Consider the following 6000-nt stretch of genomic DNA (forward strand, 5'->3'; position numbering starts at 1 on the left):
AAAGCAGCTGATGCTGCCGCCAAGTCTGCTGATGCAGATGGCGATGTTCTCGCCCACCTTTTGCCAGCTAGCGACCTGCAGAATGTGTTCCATTGTTGCGTTCTTGACACTTGGCAGGCTGAGTGGGATACGGAAACGGGGAACAAGCTTCACGCTGTTAAGCCCATCATAGGTGCTTGGCATTCCTCGTCCCGTTCCTCTTGGCGAGAAGAAGTTATTCTCACCCGCATGCGTCTAAGGCATGGTCACTTGCTGTAAGGGCTAGACCCTCCGTTGTGTCGTGTTTGTAATGTTGGTCAACGAGAATGTGTCGATCTTGCTTACCTCCAGCAGACTTTTAACGTTTCCAGCTGTTTGTCATCCGTCTTGGGTGACAGCAGAATTTTATCAAATGTTTTTAGTTTTTTTCGAAGAACTGGACTCTTCCACCGTCTGTAAGGAGGCTTTTAGTTTGTTTGTTCTGACTTTTTAATGTGTTGTGTTTGTAACGTGCAGGTCTTTTTACAACCTTGCACTTTTAGTTTTTTCCCAAGGGGCTATAACTTGACAAGTTTAAAAGCAAGATGCTGCAAATAGCTGTTACGCAACTCACACCACATTTCCCCATTCCCTTCTCCGTGACGACGTTGGTTCATAGTGTTGCAACCTGGAGGGATCGGAATGGTCTGAGGATTTTGAACGAAGTTTGTATTCGCTTTTTCCTGGGCTGTTTTCTACCTATCGGAGTACAGAAATTCAGCTCACCTTTCGCCAACGACTCTTTTCCTTCTTTTAAAACTTGAGAAACCATCCACTTAGATACTCCCGTGGCGGCGCTTGTAGACTCGATAACATTATACTTAAGTTTATGTAACTCCTTCTGACTTCGCAAATATGTTACAACATTGTACACAATTTCTTTGGCCTGTCTTCTAAGGGGCTTTCCAGAGCAGATTGTGGATTTCGTTGGACCCAGTACGATTTGATTTTTGCATTTCAAAAATATGCAGCCAAGAGTAAAGAGCAGGAACATTTCAATGCTCTAAAAAAGAACACAGGCGAGCGTGTTACCAGAGCGTGATACAACCTTCTCGTAGTGATTGTTGTATGATAAACAAAGGAACTCCCACCCCACTCGTCTTTACAAAAATAACCAGGGCACTGCTCGATGTCGCATTCAGAAAATGAAGTCATTCTAGTAGGTTTTTAGTTTGTTTGTTCTGACTTTTTAATGTGTTGTGTTTGTAACATGCAGGTCTTTTTACAACCTTGCAGTAGTTTCTCTTTGTTATAAACCTTAACGTGCATGCGTAATACTACAGTTTACGATCCGCGCACCGCACGCATTTTCAAAGGCTGGATTAAATGAAATGAATCACTGATATAATATGAGCCGGCACCGTCATGCTAAACAGTGAAAATAGTTTGTCATATTTGTTTTAGCTTAACCCTCCATTGCATGAATTAAGAAAATGAAACTAAAAAAATATTTATTTTTGGTTTTTATTGTCAATTGGTTGTACATATGAAAAGAATGTTAACCAAAATCATCTACCACTATTTGAATTTGAGATACCAGTATGTACCAGATATGGCACGTTGTGCACCTTTGCATTAATGGTAAAAATGGGCAAATTTCATGCATTATTAGTTTCTATGGGATTGTGCAAAGTAATTTTTCAAATAATTTTTTTGATAAAATTGAACTGAACACTTACAAGTCACTTACAATATGTTCCAAATATGATACAATATGCACATGTGAAGCTCAAGGAATTAATTATAGTGAATAGTGAAGTAAATATTTAACAAACCAGACTGTATTATTTTATGTCACATTGTGTGAAATTCTACAAAACAATTATTTGTTTTCTTGAGACACAGATGAACAGAACATTTAGAACATTTTATGAAGGACTTGCCACTGCACTTAGGTTTCTTACATCTCTGGCGATCATCAGTAACTTCAGGCCAATGGCTCGTCGCATCCAACCTAACATCAGAGACAGGGACTGCTGCTCTTGGGCCCTTATGTCTCTTGACTTCCAGTTCTTGTTCAACTTCTCTACTCTGACGACCAGATTTTTTTCGAATATTAGACTTTTTGCATAAAGCAAGGCACTCCGCAACTTCTGCTTTGAACTGGAAGAGGTTTAGTACTTCACGTGGAGACATTCCTTGCTCTATCTTAGTTCTACGATACAAAATCCATGCAGAGACAACTGTGAAGTCCAGCATGTGAGTAAATAGCCTGAAATACCATTTTTTCGAATGAAGTTGTATTCTATACAGTGACAGAAGTGAGTCTAGTAAATCCACTCCTCCCATGTGCTTATTGTAAGCCAAAACTACACTTGGGCAGTCAACATCTTTGAATGTTTTCTCTGAGGAAAACCATCTCTTAGCCTTTCCTGCAGGTTGACTTCCCACAAATGTTGACATCAAGTTCACAGTCTTGTTATCAAACCAACAGACACATGATATTTCTGTCCCATCTATTGTGGCTCTAACTTCATCATATGAACCCCGTCCTTTCTTTTTCAAATCTTTTTCACTTACTAAATTACATCCAGGAACTCGATTTATTCTGACTGTGCCAATGCTGAAAATTCCCTCACCTGAAAGGTAACATTGCAATTTAGGGCTGTTGAAATAATTGTCAAAATATACCTTATGGTTAGCATGCCTTGGGACTGGTTGAGTCAATCTAATTACCACATTTCCTGATGCACCACAGTCAATTTCATTAGGAAGTGTGTCAGTTGCTTTTCCACTATAAAGTTAAAAATTGTATGGAAGTCCACTGACTCCTGAAATAACATACAATTTATAACCCCAGCGATGAGGCTTTTTGTAATTATACTGTTTTAGTGAGCTCCGTCCTTTGAAAGCACATATTTGTTCGTCTACAGACAGATTCTCTTCCATTGGAACTTTCAGGCATTGAACTTTTATGTTTTCTAAGAGTGGTCTTATTTTATGTTGCTTATCATATCCAGGTTGATCCCGAGATACCTGAGTGGAATTATCATTGAAATGTAAGAACTGTTTTAATTCTTCCCATTGGTTCAGTGGCATCAGGGAGGCAATTTGGGGTATGAAGAAACTGCTGTTCCAATATAGTCTTGATCTAGGCAGTTTGATGATAGACATCCACAAAAGAGAACCTAAAAACTTTTCCATATCATCTTTTGTCAGATCAATTGGTTTCTGAGGTCTTTTCTGTGCTGAATAGAGTCGTGTTTGTTCCACAATCAGTTCAGGTGTGAAGTAAAAGGAAAAGAAATCAAATGAGAGCAGAAACACACTGGGGCAAATCTGTAACACCTGAAAATAATGTGTCACTAGCCAAATGTTGGAGGTAATTGTGCTTCCATATTATGCGTCTTCCATCTACAGCTCTTGTAGATTGTTGACAACCCTCGGAGGAAGATCCTGCAGCTGGTTCTTCATTGGATGACTTTCTTTCAACATCTTCCATACTTTGTGAATCATCATCACTGCTAGTACAGTCATCATTTTCAGGTACATCTGGAATAACGAATACAAGTAATTAGGATTTATATTTTCTAAACATGCAACAAATTTGAAAGCAATGTAATTTCAATCAATATGAAATTATTTTAGATAGGCACGCACAGGAGATGTCCTTCGTAGAAATTTTCAGCGAAAAATGCAGGCTCGACCAGAACTCGAACCCGGGTCTCTGGCATACCGTGCCATTACTCTAACCACTGAGCTACAGAGTCAGCCTAGCCTCGCTTGATTTTTTTGCTATCGCTGTTTTACCTGAGTGGAATTATTATTATTATTATTATTATTATTTGTATAACCTGCAAATAATAAATTCCACCATGCTTTACAAATTTGATATAATTATCAGTGATAATATGATATCATATCATTATCATAATATGATAAATTTCATCATTTCTATAAACCTAGGAAGGACAACTGCATACTTAATCATTTATATTTGATGACAATTTATCGTTTTGTGATTGCAATGGTTTTCATTGTGGTATTTCTATTACTTTTATCATGATTATACAACAATATACAAAATAAATAAAATTATACTTACATTCAGGATCATCATCAGAGCAAGACAAGTCAGAATCTTCACTGCTACTTGGCAGTTGCCACTCATTTGAAAATGTTCTAGGGAGATTCTTTCACCCATAAAAGGAATTTGGATCCATGACCTCTATTGCACAATGTGCCACATGTGGCACAAACACAGAAAACCAAGTTCTCACACTATGCGTAACAAATAATTGTATAAAACAATTGTAAATCGAACAAGAATGTTCAGGAACAAAATGTATATAGTTCTTATTGGTCAGAAATAAATAATCACTGAAAAAAAAATCTATTATTTTTGTCCATCAACTTCACGTCCACACGAAGAGCACAACAGAACATTTGGCGCGCTGTAATTCAGAAATTAGCCACAAGGTGGCACCAGTTCCTGCGGACCGAGTAACACATTCATAACGAACAGCCTCATGCACATGTAGTTGAAGAGAGGTAAAAGGTGAAAACCCTAGAACGGGAAAAACGGTATGTCCCAGATATGGCACAACATGCGGTACCGGGTTAATTTTGCTGATTTGGCACCACTAGTACTCTCAAGGCCAGGAAGAGTGGTGGGGAGGACGATGTAATAGGAAGTGCTCCGCAGCGATCTGCACATATTGGGACTTAACTTGTCAGGTTATATTTACACCCCTTTTCAAGGTTTCAGTCAGAATTTTAGATAAGGGGATATTTCCCCATATGCATAGAAGGGTGCAAAATGGCCTTAAGTGCCGACGCACCCAGAAATTTTAAATCAATCCAAATCCCATTATACCCTCAGGGTGTCATCAGTCCATCCTATATTCATACTGTGATTGCCGTTTGTTTACCCAGGTTTATTCAAGCCAAAGGATTTCGTCAAAATTGTGCTTCGTAATTTCCCTGAGGAATCTACATCGCCATGCAGAAACGTAAGGTTTTCCATCAGTATTTTGCGTCCATTAATTTTTTTTGTATGAGAATCCCAGAGATTTTATGACTGTCCATAAAGATGTTTCCCCACCTTGAAAAAGTTCCGAATCTTTCAACGAAACTCACAGTTTCCCAACAGTGGAACGATCTTTCCTCTTACAAGGTATACAACTTTGCTTCCGCCGTTTTCCCCCAAAAATATGACGCTGTAATGAAAAACATTGCTTACCCAGGCATTATTCAAAGTAGTGTCCATCGCTGGCCACTACTTTCTCCCATCTTTCGGGCATCGTACGAATGCCGCGTCTAAAAAATGGTTCATCTTTGGAGGCGATCCACGAATCGATCCACTTTTTGACTTCTTCATAAGATCGGAAGTGTTGGTCAGCCATTTCATGAGCCATTGATCTAAACAGGTGATAATCAGAAGGAGCGATGTCTGGAGAATAAGGCGGGTGGGGTAGGACTTCCCATCTTAATGTTTTCAAGTACGTTTTCACCACTTTGGCAACGTGGCGTCATGCGTTGTCATGCTGCAAAATCACTTTCTGACGTTTTGAAATGGCTTGCTGTGTCACTCCCAATGATCGTGCCAATTCTTCTTGAGTTTGACGCGAGTCTTCACTCAGCAATATCTCCAATTCTGCATCTTCGAAAACTTTGTCTTCCACCACTATGCCGGTCTTCGACGTTAAAGTCACCGTTCTTGAAGCGTTGAAACCACTCACGACAGGTTCTCTCACTTATAGCGTGCTCACCATACGTAGTGGAGAGCATTCGATGAGCCTCAGCTGCAGTTTTCTTCATATTGAAACAAAAAAGTAGAACCTCCCGCAAATGGCGAGAATTTGGCTCGTACACTGACATTTTCAATCGCGAACAACTTCATGATGCACACACCACTCGACTAATGTTTGAATGGGGTTATCTTGACAGAGGTTCAAGCTAACTGCGTGACGTCTGCGATCTGCTTCTTTCGACCGCTACTTCCTGTTGTTGCCACCTGTCGGAAAACAGCGGAAGCAAAGT

The sequence above is a fragment of the Lepisma saccharinum genome, chromosome 12, assembly GCF_977018435.1.
Source record: "Lepisma saccharinum chromosome 12, izLepSacc3.1, whole genome shotgun sequence".
NCBI classification, from domain to species: domain Eukaryota; kingdom Metazoa; phylum Arthropoda; class Insecta; order Zygentoma; family Lepismatidae; genus Lepisma; species Lepisma saccharinum.